Here is a 19258-nt window from a genome sequence, read left to right on the forward strand (position 1 = left end):
ATATTGCTTGATTGGCCTTTCCTTAAATTAGCATTAGCTTTGCTTTTAATTTGACTCTAAAACTCACTGATACCCAATTCACTGAAGTTTGTCTGCACCATGAAAATAACCGCATACCTCAGTCAATTAAATGTGGGCTGTTCTAGCCTTATCCACTACTAACTTATGGTGAGGGCAAACAGATTTCCACTCTCTGGCCACCACCTCAAACCCATCCTGAATCTTTATAGTGAAGCTAACTCACCCTAGAGACGTCACACTCGTTGTCATATGTATGAGATCAATAAGTCTAGGGATGCACCCGGCTCTCACAATGTCAGGAAACCTCCAGGTGGCCTAATTCGCCCATGTGGCAGTGTGTAAAATGATGCTTCATTCGTTTCCTTGGAACAGATACCACGTGACTGCTGCTGCATTTGTGATAAACCTCCCCGCCTTCACCTCAAGACCCACTCACCTGCATCGAGTGTGCACAATGTTGCATTCTACCTGCATGTGGGGAAGAACCCTGGGCGTGCACTTTCAAAAGCCTTAATGCCAGCGGGGTGTTTGGCCATCAACAAAAGATGACAGGAATAGCACTGAACAAGCCAAGCACATGGATTCCACTGCACTGTGTGTTGTGCTTTACTGCAATGTATTGTAGTGCACAGCATCGCATTATATTTGACCATTATTGAACAGTATTGTACTGAAATGTAGTATATAATACTGAAGCTTCTTGCAATAGGTTGTATGTTGTGTACTACAATGCACTGTATTGCACCGCATTATATTTAGGGCACCCGGTTTTATGGTATTTATTTTTTAACATTTACATTTGGATTTGTGCATATATTCTTTGGGGGGGGGCAACTTAATGGTATTTATTTTTCCATATTTATTTTGTGTTTTGTAAATAAATGAAGTTGTAAAATTTAAAATGTCCACGTCTTTGTACATTACACTATTGCCAATGATTTAAAGACTTTGATTGCAGGTGTGTCTTGTAGGAGAAGTGTTTTGGTGTGGTGTGTGATGACAAGAATATCTCTCTACTCATGTCACATGTAGCTGCACTTGTAATGTGCATTAGAGCGAGCAGTGAGCGACGGAATGCTTAGTTGGGCTCAGCATCACTGACAATGGGTTAAAGGCTGTGATTGCAGGTGACAGGTGTGTCTTGTATGAGAAGTGGTTGTTTGTGGTGTGTGATGTCTGGCATCTTTTATCACTGTGCTGCATAGAGTAAAGTGTAGTAGAGTGAGAGGCAGCTGCTCCTGGGTCGTGCCTACTATTCTTGTGTGAGACTGGCTTCGGTTCTTGGGTAGACATGCTTCTGATCCTTCTGCCGCGTCTGCCATCCTCCTGTGGTTCTCTCCGGTATTGTACTGCGCTGTTGTAGCATCGTGTTACAATAAATACAGACACTTATTGCCATATAACTTGGAGCTTTATTTAATACATCCTGCTCCTGCCCTGTCCCTACTCTAACTGCCCTCATCCTGTCCTGACTCCTCCTCTTCCCCTCAGCCCACCTAACTCCGCCCACCCCAGCTACTAGACTGTCAACTATATTACATCTCCCCCCTTCTTAACAAAATGAGCTTAATGTCTTCAGTGCTCGCAATTCTTCAATCCACCACACGGGTCGGCGGACAGCCTGTTCTTCAAGCCTCAGTAGTGTCGAATCAGTGGTGGGCTTGGGTTTCGTCAATCTTTCTGTTGCCTTAATCAGGGCATTATTGACCACGTTGCGTTTGAACTGTTTACTCCCACGCTCCACAGTCATCACGTTCCCTTCCTGTGGTGTAACTGTTGTTTCAGATGCTCGGTCCATTTCATGAGTGGATAATGTTCTGGTCCTCATCAGGGCACCTCCATCTACTTTTACTTCCTCTTGTCTTGTCCGGTCGAGGGCAACACTGTCCTCCTATTCAGGGTCATGTATACCAGACAGTACGGTACTACCTGACGAGACTGTCTTGGTTTGGTTCAGTAACTCATTCGCGACCTCGGGTTGTCTGGCGAATTCGTGGGCTATCTGTGCATAGGCATGTCTCTCTTTCATCTGATGATCTCTCTCTACTGACACGTCCGGCTCTCCTTGCGGAGTGGCTGGCTGGTCCCTTCCCGTCCGGTGACTAAGGTCCACTGTCTCTGTTTTCCTTTTGTAGGTCCTTTGAGTCAGTCTCGCAGACCCCTTCAGGGGTGACGGTGTCTGATCTACGTCCGGATGTACTTGTGATTGACCTGACAGGTTGTCTTGTAGCGTGACTGAGTATTCAGAGACCTTAGTGTGTGACATGTTGCTCTTGACGGGAAGGATGTCCTTTGGTTCCATGGTGCGTTCGGGTGGTTGACGCCATGGCTGTTGTCGGGACCATGACTTGGTCAACTCACGGGATCGAACGGACGTGCTCTCTGGGTCAGAGAAGTCTCTTGTCGACCTCCAGGATCGGACAGACGCGCTCTCTGAACCAGAGGAGTTCCTGGCCATAGTCGTGCTTTCTGGGTCAGAGAAGTCTTTTGTCGACTTCCAGGATCGGATAGATGTGCACTCCGCGTCAGAGAGATCCTTCTCAATATTCCTTCTCAAACGTTTCTTTGAAACTGTCTTTGGTAATGGATTTTTGAATTCCGTAGTCCATGACAAATTGATTTTCCCCTTTGAATTGTCTTTGAGATGCTTCTCCGTGTGCCTTTGTTGGAACATCTTCAATGCTGTCTCATTTGTGAGGTTGTTTGATGATCCTGTGCTTGTTTCTTGTGCTTGATCCCAAGCTTTTGCCTCTTTGTCCTTCTCGTCTGAAGTTAACGATTTCCTCTCCGTTTCTTCGTTGTCGCGGGAGCCATGGATGCATGGATCTTTTCTGGTTTGTTGCTGTGGAGGATCAGTCCGTCTTGTGCGACCTGTTTCTCTTTCTCGCTTGTTTGATGCTCTAACACCTCTGGTTTGGGGGTGATGTGTTCTCATGCCAGATGTTTCCTTGGACTCGTCTTCACTGCTTGGCGACTGATGTTCCTGCGCCGACTTCCGGTGTTGACCAGTGCGACCTCTTCTTCTAATGTTTGTCTTTCTCTCCCACTTGTTGTGCAGGGTGCCCTCTTGTCCAGGAGTGTGATCTGTCCCACTTGGCACTCTTTCCTCATCAGAGTACTGTGTGTCATACTTTGAATGACTCCTTAAGGGCCTCCTGGGGGGTGAATAACTCCTTGGGATTGTCTTTTGGGTGGTTGACTCTGAGTCATCTGACTCAGAGTAATCCTTGGTTGACTTTGAGTAGTCGGACACTGAGGAATCTGACTCCGAGTAATCCTTGTCACTCTCTTTGTCACTGTATCTTTCCCATTGTATTTTTGCTGGTCTTCCTTCCCTCTCTCTCCTTTCAGTTCTGTTTGTTTTCTGAGTTCTATCTTCCCAGGTATCTTGATGGTTTGCTCTCAGGTGCACATCCTTCAATCCGTCTCTTGCTTTGATTTGCATTCCAATTTCGGCCTTCTTGATGATTTCCTTTAACGACCAATGCCCTTGCAGGATCTTGCGCTTTGTGTCAGGGTTTGTGCAACCTTCAACTATCCGAAGTTGAACCGCATCCTCATTTGTAAAAGTGTTGAAGTGGCAGCCTCGTACCAGACTTTGCAACCGAGTGATGAAATTTGGCAATGGTTCGCCTGGTTCCTGCCGTGCTGTATTGAAGACCATGCGATTATGATCCACATCTGTCTGTGCATTGAGATGGGCACAGAGCTCCCTTTGGAGTCTTTTATAGATTTCTGTATCCTCTTTGGAAAATGTCCTGATTGGGCATCGGCCCTCAGGGCCCACCAGATGGAGGAGTAGCATCAGGCATTTTCTCTCTCTTTGCTCACCATTGGCTTTTAAGAAATCTTCCAATGCTTCGAGCCACCAGTGTCGTTTGAGATCCGAGATCCAGTCATCAGTCTGCACCGCTGAGGGCGGTACTTCAACGTATGGAGTGACCCGCTGTGTTACGTCTCCTCCCGCCATGAGAGAGGGAGATTCTGGTCAAGGTCTTTGGTCTGTCGTTTGCTTAGAAATTGATAGTCTTTGTAACCATCACGGTATGTGCCAGTGAAAGAACTTGGATGATTCTACTCTCTCCGGGGTCCTCTGTAGGACTGCCCTCCTCTGGGTCTTCTGCAGTTCTGCCCAGCAGCTCTTCTCCTTTCGGCGCTCTTCAGTTTGTGCTCAGTGTCGTCTCACTGCGCATTCGCTTGCGTTTCTCAATGTTCGCGTTTCCACCCGTGCTGACCTTTGTTTTGTCAATGCTTGTTTATTAAGTCACTCTTGTGGTTGTTCTTGCTTGTTAGTTGATTCACTCTCGTGTTAGCATGTGCTTATTCTGTTTGGTCGCCAAGACTTGTTCATTGTTGTCCACGCGCCATTATCCACGCTTATTTATTTGCCTTACTAACGCTTACGTCTTTGCATTTACCAGTGCTTGTTTACTTGTCTTCGTCAGTGTTTGGTTGACCTTCGCCAACACTTGTTCAGCCTTCGCCACTGCTTGTTTGGTCTTCGCCAACGCTTGTTTGGTCTTTGCCAATGCTTGTTTGGTTTTCACCAGTGCCTGTTTTCTTCCTTTACCACGATTTGTCCAATGCTTGTTGATCTGCATGTATCAGTGCTGGCGTCTCTTTGCATGGATCAATGCTTGTTTCTTTGCATGTACCAATGCTTGTTTACTCTTCGCCAATACTTGTCTTTGCATGCACCAATGCTTATTTACTCTTCACCAATACTTGTTTCCGTTCATCCAATGTTTGTTGATTTGCATGTGTCAATGCTTGTTGATTTGCATGTATCACTGCTTGTTTATTTGCAGGTATCAGTGTTCGTTTACTTGCATCTACCTTACGGTTATCAGTGCTTGTTGACTTCCTTTTACCAATGTTTGTTTCTTTGTTCTTGCCAATGCTTGTTCACTTTTGCCAATGCTTGTTCATTTCTTGCTGTTGCCTGACTCCAAGATGGCCGCCTTCCCACCTCACAAGGGGATGTCTCTACCAGCCTGACTCTAAGATGGCCCCCATTTTGGAAATCTCGCCCTCCACGAGATTTGATGCCATTCACTCTCCAGGCTCTCTCCAGGCTCACACGTTTCCTCGGCACTCACCGGCAGCCGATTTCTTCAGGCAGCTCACCCTCCGCACCTCTCCAGACGCTCCTCGGGCACCGGAGCAGTCAGACACGATCCAGGTGAGCTCCCGATTCCACTTCGTGGCTCGCAGGCGATGTCTCACGCATCAGGGGTGAGCTTTTCTTCCGTTTTGGCGCGAACAGCGCTCTCACTTCTGGGCTCACCCACGGGGCTTCCGCAGTGCTCCAGGCGCCCTCTTGTAACCAGGGCGTTAGGCAGGATCAGGGTGGGCTCCCGATTCCTCCTTACTTTTGAATTCCAGCTTTTCTTCGCCGGCACCGTGCCAAACCTCACACATCGGGCGTGAGGTTTTCCGACCTCAGAACTCCCTCGGGCTCCGCGTTCAGCGCTTTCAGCAGCGCTTGGCAGGCGGTCTTCGTGGGGCACCGTCCTCCACGCTGAGGCACTTTCTCTTCTCTTTGGGGCTTGGCAGAGTCGGGGTGGGCTCCCGACTTCTGCTTGTGCAGCACTTACTAGTTTTTTGCACGCTTCCTGCGTGAGTCGCGTTTTGGCGCGAAGGGGTCTCTTCTTCTTCGAGCGTTTTAACGCTCGGTGCCTCGGCTCCCTCTTGGATCCCTCTCAACTGCTGGGGGAACAGGGTCACCTGCTACTGGCTTCTTGTCTCAGGCAGCAACTTCGTTTTCCGTGGTCAGCGTTTCCTTCTCCTCGAGGCTGCCTGGGACAGGGCTCTCTTGTGGGGTTCTGTGGGCTAGGTTCAGGCCCATCCCACCCTCGTTGCCAGTTGTAGCATCGTGCTACAATAAATACAGACACTTATTGCCATATAACTTGGAGCTTTATTTAATACATCCTGCTCCTGCCCTGTCCCTACTCTAACTGCCCTCATCCTGTCCTGACTCCTCCTCTTCCCCTCAGCCCACCTAACTCCGCCCATCCCAGCTACTAGACTGTCAACTATATTACAGCTGTCTTTTCCCATCACAGCACTACATGGCCACCTGCTATGCGACCAGACCAATCACCATTCTCAAATAATGCAATGCTGTTGAATACATAACACTTGCTGCAATTAATTGCATGCACATGACGTAGAACACTTTAGGGCTTAGGCTATATTAGACTCACCTCTCTGCCCGAGTTTGCAAAAGGAAACTGACGGAATGTCTTTGGGTCTGTCTGACGTTCAATCAGACAGCCCTAAAGACATTCCGAGGGGCAGCCCCAAGCAAATACCGGGGTGCGAACGTGTCATATCACCATCGCCACCCCCGGGGGCCAGCTTCCTCCCCGTGTTAACAGGAACTAATTGACAGCCGCGCAGGGGGCCTGGAGGCAGAAGGAGGGGTGAATGGGGGTTTGGGGAGGGCAGAGCCTGCACTCTTGCCCCAGCAGAGCCCAGGGGGGTGCTGGCAGAGCATGGGGCGGTGGCTTTATTCGCGACGGCTGCACCTGCTCTGTTGATACAAGGATGAGGGACTTTACACAGGGACAAGAGTCTTTGAAGCAAAATCAACAAAACAACAAGGAGATTATCTCCCCAGGGGAGAGATCCTCCTTAAAGGGAAGGCCGAGGGCTGAAGGGGGTAAGAGAGCGGCGGCTCTCCAGCTCTTCAGAGGGGTGTGTCTGTCTCTCAGGGGAGGAGGGAGGGCCGGTGGCTGAGTGTGGGAATGCTGCAGCCTGGGTGGCATCTCTGCTTTCTGAAAAGGGCTCACTTGAGTTTTCAGCACAGGATGCGAATGCTGACACCCTCTCAAACCAGAGAGGTGCATTTCCAGCTCCCTAATAAGGGTGAAAGGGCAAATTACTGCTGAAACGTGTGAAAGCAGGACGACGTTCAGACACCGCATGGTCTCCAGAGGGGACGGGGAATGATATTATTATGTGTCGTGCGGGAGGGGCGAGTAGTCCAATGTCACACAAGGCAGGCCTGGCCTAAGACTTCCTTGGAAAAGTTACTCACTCGTTAACTTGTAAACAAGATCCTCAAATGCTTATTCAAAAAATAGTTTTATTTTAAAATACTTGATCAACATTTATGTTTTATTCTTTTTCTAGCATTCAAATATGTACATTCTGCGAGGAAAAACAGCAAAGACAAAAACAAAGCAACCACGCGGATGGTGAATGTATGACCCTGGCACTGTCGGGAATTCCGCCCTTCAACAAGGCGTGATGCACGAGTCTCAGGCCATTTATCAGTTGTTGGGCCAGTGTGGGCACAGTTTGGTCATGTAAAACGGGGTTTGTACCACATTTTAAATGTAACACACATGGGCATTGGTGCAGGATATGGCAACGTATCGAGGGGGGGGGGCGGACACCTACAATGTGTCCCGGCGCCCCTCCCTCTCCTTCTGCCCCACTCACCGGGTGTCTCGCGGCGGCTCTGCTCCTTCTCCTGGGGCTCTCCCTTCGCTCGGGAGCCTCGGCAGGGCACGGCAGGCTGCTTCCTGCTTCCCAGCAGCCAATCACCGCGCAGGTCACCCGGCGAGCCTCCCGCTACCTAAACCAATGGCAGCGCGGCTCCCGGGTGACGTCAGCGGTTGCTCCTTCGGCGTCTCCTCTGACCTGGGGCTAAGGCGGTGATGCGGGACTGAAGAGGGGTGGGCTCCCTCGATTAAATTAAATAAAATACCCAAACGGAGTCGGCACACGCAACCACACGAAAAATTAAATTAAATAAAATACCCAAACGGAGTCGGCACACGCAACCACACGAAAAATAAAGGCAGGGTGCCTCGGCAGGGCACGGCAGGCTGCTTCCTGCTTCCCAGCAGCCAATCACCGCGCAGGTCGCCCGGCGAGCCTCCCGCTGCCTAAACCAATGGCAGCGCGGCTCCCGGGTGACGTCAGCGGTTGCTCCTTCGGCGTCTCCTCTGAGGCGGCAGAGCGCTTGGGGTGCCATTAGTGCCTTACCAGATTCGGGGGCGTTCCCGAGAACCGGCTTTCGGCTGACGTAGCCAAAAGCCAAAAAATCTCGGGAACGCCCCCGAATCTGGTCCGGGATTGACGGACAGAGCCAACTCCCAACGGTTAGCCTCCATTTATGGAGCTAGCCAATGGGAGGAGGGGGCTGTTACCCGACTCCACAGAGATCATAAGATTTTTCCTAGCGCATGCGTACTTCGTACGCATGCATTTGCTAGTCAAAACCTAATAAAGGGAGTGGCTTAAATATCGTGCAAAAAAACCAAGGTTTAAATATACTTTTGTTTTGTAATGAATAACAGAATTTTAAAACTTCACCTATATGTGCAACTGTATTTACGGCACATTTGCCTCTCTTAACGCGAATACTGATCTTTATGAGGATGTAAAAAATGGCAAGCAGAGAAGTGAAGGAGAATGTAGCAATTTGTCAAACTGTGAGTGGAATGCTTTAGAAATGCTTTGACACCTTGTTTGAAAAAGACACCTAAGTGGAGCCGCCATCCTGTCTGGACTGTTGTGAAACGTCCGAACAGTTACTACTTGTGGTTAAATGCGAGTATGCCGTAGCTGAATAGAGACAGTGTGATGAAAGGCAAATGTGGCGTCAATGCAGTTGCACATATGGGTAAAGTTTTCAAAGCAAAATAGGCTGTTCGTAGCAGTAAAAAAGCACAGACCGAAACAGAGGTGTCGAATAAGGAAGTCAAAAACATATATACAGAAGTAGAGTTGTCTGGCCCTTAAGTAAATGCTTAATCTAATAATAACAGGTACAGAAGGAAACGTGAGAAGGAGCTGCAATTACATAAAGTGTATTACTTGTGTACGAGGCTGGCTTTGTGGAACTAAGCTAATAATAACAGGGACAGAGGAAATTGCAACAAGCTCTCGGCATTGCGTGGCTGGGGGCGGGGGAGCGGATTCATGTGTTTAAGAGCTTACTGTAGGAGCGGCTCCTTTAACAAGCTCTCGGCATTGTGTGGCGGGGGAGCGGATTTCTTTGAAGTCTGATGCCGAGGCTCATAGGCTGCCAAATAGTGTGCAATGTGTACGAGCCCAGGGCACAAGCACTGTAGGCAATCCTCTTGGAAAAGCCTTTGGGAGCTTTTTTAAAGTCCCTACTTTATATCTCGCCAATGTATTGCTAACGCAATGGCAAAGGCATGACCTAAAAACTTGTCACCCCAACGTAACTGCGGGCGAGCCTGAGTTGGAGAGCAGTAGCCTGGCAGCTGCTGCCACATAGAGCAGTGGCCTGATAGAGTGTCTTAGAGGCCAGTGCAAAGCAAGGCTAGGCACTTAGGGGCAGTTTTACAAGCCCCTTGCGCCTCTTTTACACCGCCGTTGCGACGCAGTGGCGGCGCAAAGCCAGCGCCACTCTGCGGGGTATTTACAACGTGACGCATCTGGGAGATGCATCACGTTGTAAAGCCCTGCACCACATCTAGGCGTTACGGCGCAAGAACGCCTCCCAAAAGTGGCTGAGTGAAATCGACAAGATTTCAGCCAGCTACTTTTAAGGCCATGCTGCGTCAAAACCCTGCCCCTGCTTGAAGCAGGCGTAAGGATTGACGCAGCATTTTAAGGATAGGGCACCCCCGAGCCTTGCTGGAGCTGCGCCGCGCCTGCGACGCAACTCCAGCAATGCGCCGCCTTTACGGCAGCAGATGCGTCACGCATCTGTCCATTTTTGCCCCATGGTGCGCCGCATTGTAAATGCGGCGCATCCATGGTGGCGCATCTGATAGAATTCACTTTTCGATACCCTAATTACCTATTGCTGATGTATGAGTTAGCATCATATGGCTAACTGATGAAGTTCGTATCTGCACTTATGCTGAATTACTTTTTATTTGCTCCTTACATATATTCAAATGTATGTGTGATCATATTAGTTTCTTAGCTTAGCCTGTGTGCCACCATTTTGTGTATTCCTCTGTGCCTGCGGACCCTGCTCACTCATATGCCCCTCCCGCAGGAATACAGAAATTCACTAAGACAGCAGTTTTCGTTTCTCGGCTTACTGTGGCCGAAACTAACAAGTCTCTTTATCAGTAATGTTCTCATGCCCAGAGACGCCGAAGCCTAGCTCCATGGCCTTGAGTAGAGATAATGATGTATCCCTTGCAGGTGCAGATGCCTACTGTATGAGAGAATTGTACACTGGTCTGAGGCTCGGTAACTTTCCATTGGGGGCGTACCCCTTTTCACTGTATTGCATTATAATGTATCGCTGTGATGCAGAGAGTCAGTCCTCTCGTTCGCACTCCTAGGAGTGAGGTCGGACAGGGCCCTCTCATATGAGTGTTGTTTGGCCTAATAAAGACTTTTGTTTATTCTTCTCCACTGTCCGGCTGACTTCCTATATAGCGACTATAGGTGAGTGCGGTAAGTCACTCGGGTGGATTTGAGCCACGCTTATCAGATGGCGCCCGAATAGGGACCCCGCGATAAGGATCTTTCTCACCCGTAAGTGGGTAGCAGAAGACCGGGGACCCGCTGGTCGGCACGGTGGGCCCGGGTACCCATCTGATGCCGAGCTTGGTTCTCGCAGCGCTGCCCCACCCTGCTGATCGGGAGAGGTCCCGGTTCGGATCTTACGCCGGGGTCCAGAAGGCGGAACTTGAAGCTGACCGTGTTGGTCCTGGCAGCCGGAGGTGGAGAACGGTAGAGGTCGGTGCCGCCTACGGAAGGTGAGTGGTCCACCTGTGATTGTTGCAGGAACGGGAGTGTTCCGGGAGACTAGAGTGTCTCCAATGGTTTGAGGAGCCGGTGTGCTCCTGGGGCTAGTGTGCTCCGGGGAACTCAGAGTACGAGTTAGTGCTCTGACAGACTTGACGAGGTTGGGGACATATCTAGATGTATTGTTTGTGGCGATCCGACGGGTGGTAGTGTGGTGAAGGCGTGGCTCATTACGGGCAGACTCCGGTGCTTACCCTGAACTCCTAGAGTGGTGGTTCAGTGGAGGTGAGATCTGGGTTTCCCGTGATAAAGTGCGCAGTGATCCATAGTGCCGCACGGGTAGCGGATCTGTTCCCCGCCCTCGGAACAGTTAGTGTACTGTTCGGTCTGCGGTAGAGTCCAGGTTCCCCAGGACTTGGTCGACGGGCCTTGTCCCATTGGGTAACACGTGTTTGGAGGTATTGCATATGTGTGTGTGTGGTTTCCTAATGTATGTCTATATGTGTGTATGAACGAGCTCGAGCTAGCGACTCAAGGTAACGTAGCCTGTGGTGAAGTGTTTTCTTTCACACCGAAGTAAAGATGCAGTGTCTTAGTAAGTTACGATGCTTTGGATGTTGTTGTCGACCCTCAGATACTAGACTGGCCGAGAGCCAACCTGCACCCCCTGAAGGTACTCCAAGTTTTGATATGTATGTCAAGCATGGGTTGGTCCCGATTTTGTTTGGTACTTTGTGGCACCGGTACACTGCTGATAATGTGGATTTACAATGGCCCTTGACGGGTTCTTTCGATGAAGCTAAGTTGGATTATTTGCAGGACAAACTGTTTGCTAGGCGTAGCCGTCAGAGTATGTTCGATTCTTTGCGAGTGTGGCAGAAAGAGGCCAGGAAACGCAAGCTGAGAGATGAGAAAGAGGCTTATAAAAAGTCCACCCAGACTATGGCGCAGAAGGCGAGAGAACAGGTGGGAAATGAGAATGCGCTACGCATGGAGCGCTCACATAGACTTTGTAGGTTGAAAGAAAATAAAAGTTATGTAGTACGAGAGGACGACCCAGATGAGATGGAAGACATTTTGAATACCCGACCCCCTCCCCCTTATGCCCCACAGCCCTTGTATCCCTCCTTGCCAATTCCAGCCCCCGTTAGTGGAGCTCCGGGTCCTTCAGCAGGTGCCCCCCAACAATCCTCACCCTCGACACCAATTGTTTCATTACTCCAGACCACTTCACCCGCACCCTCCCAATTTTCTTTAGCACTCCCTACTGTTTCAGCTAGTACTACCCCCGGTCAGGAAATGCTAAAACCGAGTCGAGGCGCAGGTAGCGGACTACTCTCGCAGGTACGGAAGTTGCTTACGCGTTCTACTGTTGGTTTAGATGAAAGGAGTATGGTGGCTAATCAGGCATGTCAGTGGGCCAGGAATAATATTTATTCGTTTGAGGATATTTGGTCCACTATGAAAGATTTTGAGCCTTTGATGCAACAGCACGCTTTGTGGCATATGTCAAATGTATTGATACCGCTATGGGAGCAGGGGTATGGAGGTGTGGCTCCAGCGGTTTTACGAGATATACAGGCTGGAGCCTATAGAACGAATACAGGGGTGAAAGAAGTGATGAGCAGCTTACGTGCGCTATTACAATACAGGAATGAATTACCCTCTGCTGGCACACCCCATTTCCCAGGTCTCCACCCAATGCGCGAGGTACACCCTATTTTCCATCCCGAGGTCCCCGAGTTGTTAGATCCAGTAACGAAGGCTGTTACCAGGAACAGGATCGATGCGCATTTCCAGGAGCAATGGGTGTATACGCCATGGAAGAGAAGTGAGGTATTATCATTGAAAGTTCAGCTGCCGGATTCTAGAAAGAACCCGACTGCCTACTACAAAGAGCTGACAGAAGCTGCGTCTTCCACTGTAATGACGTTGGCTGATGTTGAATTATTTTTCGGGCTTTTGGTCCCGGTTGACGTGTGGCGGCAAGTAAAAGGTACTGATCATACGGAAGAGTTAGGAGGTACGTGGCAGGAGTTGCAGGATTGGGACAAGGAGCGTAAGCCAGGGGAGAAGCCGAAGGCCGAGATCTTAGCTTTACCAGGGCGCATAATAAAATATATGCATTCTCTCATTCCCCCGAAAAAGGTAGATTGGGACAAGTTGACGGCTTGTAAGCAGAAAAAGGATGAGGCAGTCTCTGACTTCTTTACGAGGTTTGAGGAAACGTTTATGGATTTTAGTGGGCAAGATGTGTCACAAGATGGCGGGTTACAGCTTTTTGTTAATAGGTTTGTCACGAACTTATTGCCTGAAATTTCAGCAAGACTGCAAGCGTCGGAGAGCACGTGGACAACGTCCTCTCCTTCGGGTATTCTCAGTATGGCACAATATTATGAGCATAGAGAAAATGAAAGTAAGTACAAGCAGGAAAAGAAGGCTAAGGATTTAAAGACAAGAGTTTTGTTGCAGCAAGTGGCTAGAGGCAGGGGAAGGGGAAGGGGTGCAGCGCCGAGTCGTGGGGGCGGTTTCGGGAGAGGTGAGAGTAGGGAGAGACTGGGACCGAATCAGTGCGCAAAGTGCAAGCAGGAGGGGCATTGGTGGCGGGATTGCCCACTGCTTCAGTCGGGCACCGGTCCAGGACGAGGACGAGGACGAGGTAGTGGTGATTTTGGGAGACAGGCTACACGGTCAGAAGGAGGCGGGAGACCAGGAGGAAATTACTTTGACAATGGTACAGACAGACAACAGTTGCAGAGGGGCGGTGGTCAGTACTATAACGATGATTACTCAGTGGACGATTTGACAGGGTTCTCCCACAACTAGGACAGCGTAGGACAGAGCATGGGACCAGTACTTATGGAAGTTGATCAGAGGGGACCTTATGTCGAAGCTGACTTATTGGGGTCTCAACAAAAATTTCTAGTGGATACGGGTGCAATGAAAAGTTCAGTGGCTCGTTCTCGGGTCCCAGGGGCGGCTCTGTCTGGCAAAAATAACATCTCCGTGGGTTTCGCAGGAACTCCGGTGATAAGCCCCATTTCTAAACCGCTCACGTTGACGATTGGCCCTTTCACTGTTGATTCACCGTTTCTATTGACGTCCAATTGTGGGGAAAATTTGTTGGGCCTAGATTTATTAAAAAGGTTACACGCCACCATCTATTGTTCTCCAGACGGTGTGTACCTTACTTTGGGCCCGAATGTCGCCCGCCCATTGCAGTGTTTTTCGAAAGATGACCCATTACCACCTGAATTCCAAGGCATACCCGACAGCTTGTGGGCTGTCAATGATACAGATGTAGGTAAAATGGATATTGCCCCGGTGACTATAAGAGTGAAGGTGGGAGCGAAATTACCCAGAGTTCCACAGTACAGGATTCCTAGAGAGGGGGAGAAGGCCCTGTTACAAATAATACAGGATTTAATACGGTCTGGTGTAGTGGAAGAGACTGATTCGAATATATGTAACAGCCCTATTTTACCTATCCTCAAAAGACGGTCACCTGAAGCTACTGATAATACTACTGATGTTTATAGATTTGTGATTGATTTGCGACACGTAAATAGGGTAGTGGAGCCACAGTACCCGGTGGTCTCGGACATTACTACAATATTGACAATGATTCCCCCTTCTGCTAAATATTTCTCTGTCCTAGACTTGAAAAATGCTTTCTTCAGTATCCCAGTACATGAGGAGAGCAGGTATCTCTTCGGATTCTCATTGGCTGGCCGAAGCTTCCGCTTTAAGAGAATTCCTCAGGGGTACACTGAGAGTCCGAGCATATATAGTCAAGCATTAAAGGCACAATTGGATGAACTGGAACTTCCACCTGGCAACGTTATGTTGCAGTATGTGGATGATATCCTGATAGCGTCGGACGACGAGCAGGGTTGTCGGGATGCTACCGTGAAATTGCTCCACCATTTGGCTAAAAGAGGACATAAAGTGTCCCTTCCAAAATTTCAGTACTGTCGAACGAAGGTCACCTACCTCGGTCACCTCCTTTCGAAAGTGGGGAGAAGGTTGACGCCTGAGCGCATAAAAGCTATTAATAATATGAATGTACCTAACACGCAGCGAGAGGTGCGCGCGTTCTTGGGCATAACATCGTATTGTCGCCAGTGGATACCTAACTATGCGTTACTAACAAAACCCCTATTGTATCTGACTACCAAGGAAGTGCGCGAACCCCTACCCTGGACCCCTGCATGTCAAGAGGCGTTTGAGTCACTAAAAACGGCTTTATGTTCTGCGCCAGTTCTTGGGACACCTGATTACCAGAAGCCTTTTGTTCTTTACGTACATGAGGCGGAAGGTTGCGCGTTGTCTGTCTTAACTCAGTGTTTTGGTGGGAAGCAGAGACCCTGTGCGTATTTCTCTGCAATGCTGGACAATGTGGCAAGAGCGCTGCCGAGTTGTCTGAGAGCCACGGCGGCTGCTGGGGTTTCTATAAGACAGTCGGCAGGGCTCGTACTGGGATCAGATCTCACAGTCATGGTACCGCATGCTGTGGACATTTTGCTGAATAGAACACAGACGCAGCACTTAACTAGTGCTCGTCTTACGGGTTATGAGATGACCCTTTTTGCACCCCATGTTACGATCAAAAGGTGTGCTACACTGAATCCCGCCACCTTGTTACCTATCCCCACAGATACAGATACAGATACAAAGGACGATGACACACATGACTGTCTGTTTAGGACTGAAGAGGAGACAAAGGGGAGGGTGGATCTGACAGACAGGCCCTTGGACGAACCAGACGGGGAGTTGTATGTGGATGGGTCCTGTTTTAAATTGCCAGACGGTACATCGACAGCAGCATATGCAATAACAACATTACAGACGGTAGTGGAGACTTCTAGGATACCTTACAATTCTGCCCAAGCTGCTGAGATTGTAGCCTTACTGAGAGCATGTGAATTGAGTGAGGGGCTAAACGTGAACATTTATACTGACAGCCAATACGCCTTTGGCGTGGCTCATAATTATGGGCGACTTTGGGCAGAACGGGGATTCCTGACCTCTCACGGACAACGCATCCAACATGGCCCACTGATATTACGGCTGTTAACGGCCCTGACACTACCCAAAAGATTGGCTGTGATAAAATGTAGCGCACATAAGACAATAGTGGATGATGTAGGACGAGGCACTGCTTTCGCCGATGAAACAGCAAAAGAGACTGCTAGAGAAAAATTACCACGAATGTTTGTGGCAGGACCGGCTAGATGGGTCCCAGATGTTCATATGTTCTCAGACACTGTACAGAGTGTCAAGAACATACAGGGAAAAGTGACAGAGGAGGAATTGAGAGCATGGAAGGATGGGCTGGGACGATTGGATGCGGATGAATGTTGGACAGATGTGACCGACAAGAGACGATGGTTACTCCCGAATGCATATGTTCTTCCAGTAGTGACGATGGCGCACGGGCCTGCTCATGTTAGTGCAAAGGGTATCTGTAAATTGTTAGACCCAGTGTGGAGCAATAAGAATATCTCTAAAGTGGCCACTCACTTGGTTCGTCAGTGCATGGTGTGTTTGAGACACAATCCTGGAAAGGGTACCCCTGTCCCAACTGGAAATTTTGCACCCCCTTCTTTCCCTTTCGAGGTGATTCAGATGGATTACATCGAAATGGAAAGGGTCAATAACTTGAAGTATGTCCTTGTAGTCGTATGCGCCTTTAGTAGATGGGTGGAGGCGTATCCAACGAAAGACTGTACGGCCATTTCTACCGCAAAAATGTTGATAAAGGAGTATTTCTCTCGCTTCGGATTACCTAGGGTGATCTGGAGTGATAATGGCACGTCCTTTAATGCAGAACTAGTGAAGCAAATATGTAAAGGCTTACAGATTTCTCAAAAGTTCCATTCAGCCTTACACCCTCAGGCAGCAGGACTTGTGGAGCGGTTTAACGGCACGCTCAAGTTAAAGATGGCCAAAATATGTGAGAGTACAGGTCTCCGTTGGCCAGACGCTCTTCCATTAGCTTTGCTTTCAACGAGAGTCACTGTGAATGCAAAAATGGGCGTCTCCCCCCATGAAGTGGTATTCGGCCGTCCGGCCAATATCTGGGGAGTGCCCAGGCCTAAATGTTTTACTGAAGTACCATACCCTCTGTTGACAGATTACCTGTATGCTTTGACTAAAGATCTTCGTTCTATTCATCAGCAGGTAGCAGACACTCTGAAGCCGTTGCCGGAGGGGCCTGGACACTCCATCCACCCAGGGGACTGGGTGGTCGTAAGAAGACACCAGCGGAAGTCTTGTCTGGAGCCAAGGTGGTCGGAGCCGTGCCAGGTGCTCCTCACCACCCGTACTGCACTTCGGATCGACGGACGGAAGGCGTGGACACATGCCTCACATGTGAAGAGGGTCCGGCTCCCGTTGCCCTATGACAAATGGGTACAGGATGGCATTGCTGACGAGGAGCATGAGTCTATTCCGAGGTATGCTCCTTTCTCGGATGCTTCACTGATTGGAGAAGAGCGAAGAGGAACAGAGAATTCAGTGAGCTCTACTACTCCGGATGCTACTAGTGAAGAGACACCAGAGAGCTCAGCACCTGCCCCAGATACACCTGTTTTGTTCACTGATCCCGAAGTGCCAGGGAGCACTCGATACAATTTGCGGCCCCGGAGAAAATAAGTAACAGTGTTGAAATATGATGGACTAAACATTGGAAGAAGGGCTTAGTGGACTTTCTGAAAAAGAAGATTTAGTGGTAGGGATGGACTTGTAAGAGCCCTGGTGTTTAGCCGAAGATTGTGTGCTATGAGACTATAAAGTGGTGCGGGGCCCAAATTAAGTGCTTCCCCTGTTTTCAAATTGTTGAACAGCGACGTTGGAATTAGGTATGGACGGTAAAAGCCTGCCTGTGAGGCTTTGAAGGACACAGGGAGAAGATCCCTTTTTAAGGGTTGAAGAACCCCTCTGGCCGGTTGTGGATTGTCTGGGACTATTTTTTTTAGTAGTAGAAGAGGTTTTTTTTTCATTTTTTGATTTTTGATATTTTGAACGATTATTAAGAATGTATTCGTTTGGACGCCCCATTCCCGATGAGGAGCAGCCCTTTGCGGCTCCTCCGAGACCTGTGCCTGATTCCCCCTGGTTGGCCCTTCCCCGAAAAGGAAAGATTGTGGTCATCGTTATTATTCTGATTGCCTTTATAGTGACTCTTGGAATATTGTTTTTCCTGGATAAAGCTTACCCCGTTCATGTGTTTGCACCCACACCCACTGCCGTTCCTGAACACAATATGATTACTGTTGATTATGGTGAAAGAATGTTACGAAAAAGTTATAAAGATAATGTTTTTATTAAGACTTTGCACCATGCGCACGCCACTACCAACTTGACAGATTGTTGGGTTTGTGGGCTTTTGCCTTCTGCTGCCTATAAGAAAGACAGATTCCTTGCCCTTCCTTTGACGCCAGTGAATAGTTGTGTGGGGTGGTATACTCTTATAGGTCTTGTTAAATATTTCCAGCAGCCAGATTCCCTGACTCCCCGACTGCAGAATAGGGGGTGGACAATGACAATGCGGGTATGCCCTCTGCCTCCATCTTCCCTTGGACGAATATATACTGATGGACGTTTTGACCAGACTTTTATAGAGACGTGTGAGAAAAGGTTGGGTCGGTTTCTGACACCAAATGATACTGACAAACTTAGGGAAAGTTTCCTGAAATTGAATGCTACTTTGTCCTACAGACACCCCCCGAAGAGTGATAACAGTTCTAAGTCTCTGATACCCCTGGCTGTGGTGGGTCCTTCTCCGTTCTTCTGTATAGAGGGAAGGGGCCCCATCAAAGTCGGTAATAGTTCCTGCAATGTGACTGCTTCAATACGCTTGCCTCTTAGCCCCTCTTTGATTGCCCCACCCAGTATCTATTTTGTCTGCGGTGATAATGGATACTTATGGTTGCCCGAGGGTTGGGGTGGGGTGTGTTACTTAGCCTACATGATTCCTCCTGTGTATGTGGCTCCTTCTGATTATCACAAAACTCATCGTCGATTCCCCAGTCCCCAGGAGCAGCCGCAAGAGCAGCGTAAAAGGAGGGAACTTCAGGTAGATGACGTAGATCAGACGGACACCTCGTACCAACAATGGACTGATTTTTCTAAGGGTTTGCTGCCTTTCTGGGGTCCGATATTTAACAGCAGAGCTATTCGACGACTGTCTAGGGTAATGGAGAAGGTGGTTCTCACCGAAGCTGACATTACGACTAACATATCTGTCGAGATTCAGGCTATGAGATTATTTACGATCCAGAATAGGATGGTGCTTGACGTCATACTGGCTGATAGGGGCGGGGCCTGTCGCGTCATCGGGACGTCCTGTTGCGTTTATATACCTGACTCGGCCCCGACTGTTAACTTGGCAGTACAGAAATTACATAGATTAGCGACTGAACTGCATCAGGATAATGGGACATGGTCCTTACAAGGGTGGCTCTGGGGCGCCTTCTCTTCCTGGGGTTGGAAAATATTGATGGGTTTGGTTGGCGTGGTGAGTGTAATTCTGACT

Source organism: Lissotriton vulgaris, unplaced genomic scaffold, assembly GCF_964263255.1.
Source record: "Lissotriton vulgaris unplaced genomic scaffold, aLisVul1.2 SCAFFOLD_2573, whole genome shotgun sequence".
In the NCBI taxonomy this organism is placed as follows: Eukaryota; Metazoa; Chordata; class Amphibia; order Caudata; family Salamandridae; genus Lissotriton; species Lissotriton vulgaris.